A 2,308-nucleotide genomic window follows, 5' to 3' on the forward strand; every position below is an offset into this window, starting at 1 on the left:
TAAAATATGTTTAAAAAGTTATACTGCTTCCTCACTCTGCTTTTTCCCCACCCAGTTTTTAATCATTTTCTTCATAGGTTTTCTTGAGTCTCTTGAACTTTGTCAGACCTATATCTCAGTTTTTCAGCTATTCATTTTTTTTTCATCCTTAAACCATGACAGAATCAAAGAATAGCTGAGGTTGGTAGGGATCTTTGGAGACTGCCTAATCCAACTTGTCATGTCCAGTTAGGGCTTGAATATCTCTGCAGATGGAGACTGCTCAACTCTCAGCAATGTGTTGCTGTGTTTGACAATTTTCACATTAAAAGGATACTTCCTTATGATTAAAGAATATTTGTTGCATTTGTATTTGTGCTTATTGAACTTTGTCCCGCCACTCATTACCACTGGGAACATTCTCTTTACACCATCCTATCCTATCTATAAATATACAGATATTCTATCTATATATAGATATTTACATATTATAGAATGTTTGAATAATTTATTGTAAAGCTTTATGTTAATTTTATTTTAACATTTTATATTACAACTTTTAAAAGAGGGAATGAAGGAATCTAGGTGTTTTTTGTAGATTTTTTTTCTTTCTCTTTGGTTTAATAAAATGTTCCTAACAGAACACCAATGCAGAAATCCAAATCAAATCCATTCAAATTCTTTCAGATAATTTTACAAGCTTAAATGCTTTGGAGACTAATGGGGAGGGAGTATTCTGCATATTTGCTGTATGTATTTGTGCAGAACTCCCTGCAGAATTAGATGAACAGTATTTAATTTCAAATATTCATATTCCAGACATATATATTCATATTCCAAACAGTTAAACAGATAAAAAAATTTTTTATTCTTTGATAATGTACTGCTAAGTTTTATTTTAGTGTTTTGATGCAAATGTAGTTCAGGGTCAATGCTATTACTTTTAATTAATATTTTTTAAAATCCTTTTGAACAGATAGATAACACTTTGTTATAATCATATAATAATGATTATTACACTCATCATGGTCAGTCTTCGCGAAGGAAGATTTGGGAAAGGTCTTTACCCTTCAAGCCTGCGCAGTGGATTTTTTAGGTGAGACCCAGTGTGCGCTGAACTGAGCCCACCCTTTAATCCTAAGGTTCATCTGCCGGGGCCGAGCAAGCTTGGACGGTGGCAGCAAGGTCCTCAGGATGTTGGTTTGTTTAGAGTGACCTTCTCTTAGATGGATTGCCTTACAGGGCTGACGAGCTCCTTCTGCCCAGAGAAGTTCCCTGACCGGGAATCAAACCCGGGCCGCAGCGGTGAAAGCGCCGCATCCTAACCACTAGATCACCAGGGGGCCCCCATTATTACACTATCTTCCATTTAAAAATCCTGGCTCTTCATGGAAAGTAAACTTTTCTGACAATTATTAGAGTAATGTGTGGATAACAAATCTAGGGCTTGTTAGTAACTTCTGTGCTACCAAGAGAGAGAATGAGTTTTTTGAACCCTTTTTTGTGGGATGCTGTGCAGGGCTGAAAGAACATCAAACTAATTAACAGTGTAGACCTACCTACTTTGCTTGTCAGATCTGCCTGAAAAGCTGTCTCATAGTTCCTACAGGAAAAGTGATTGAAAAACCTCACTATGTTTCCAAGCTGTGAAGTCTCTTGGCACAGCTTGTATTCAATTTGGCCCTCCTTAAGCACTGAGTATGGTCATTTATTGCATTTGGGTATCCCAGGCTTTTGCTGGACTCTAAATCTGGAAGCCTAGGAGAACTCTTGCACATTTATTGATCATTTGTTACCAGCCAAGCCAGCTATTATGCAGGATCCTGATTCTCCTGTCCCCTCAGGAACCTAAATAGAAAGTTCAAACAGAAACCGGCCCAAGAAAACAAAGTAATATCTTTAAAGTGATATGATCACAATAATATCTCATCACCCAAGTTAAGTGGTGTTTTTTAGAGTGAGGCACAGAAAAGCTCTCTTTGATTTGCATGAAATTTTGGTCTTCTGCTGTAATTGTAAACAACTTTATATCTTATATAAGAAAATAAAGGCTGAAGTCTTTGTAAGGAGTATGGACACACTTTAAAACTTAAACATTAGTCTTGATCTCTTTTAAGCTTAACTGACAGAATACATACATCCTAATGACACTGTTGCTCTTAACTTTAAAAGTAATTTTATTTAATTGTAATAAATGTTCCACATATCCTTATAAGAACAACCAAATTGCCATCACACTAACTATCTTTCTTTTATGAGCAGATATGTTTTACTAGTAGATACTTTGATCAGAGGAAAACAATCTGTCACCAGATAATTGCTAAAAGGA

At 35.8% G+C, this 2,308-nt stretch overlaps 1 non-coding gene across 1 annotated transcript; it reads right to left on the minus strand.

Moving 5' to 3' along the window:
• Positions 1-1,250: 1,250 nt before the first annotated feature.
• On the minus strand, positions 1,251-1,322 carry TRNAE-UUC. Its single transcript has one exon. It is a non-coding gene; the product is annotated as a tRNA-Glu (tRNA).
• Between the last annotated feature and the right edge of the window lie 986 nt (positions 1,323-2,308).

This window comes from Lepidothrix coronata, unplaced genomic scaffold, assembly GCF_001604755.1.
Source record: "Lepidothrix coronata isolate B3197 unplaced genomic scaffold, Lepidothrix_coronata-1.0 Scaffold32, whole genome shotgun sequence".
NCBI lineage: Eukaryota > Metazoa > Chordata > Aves > Passeriformes > Pipridae > Lepidothrix > Lepidothrix coronata.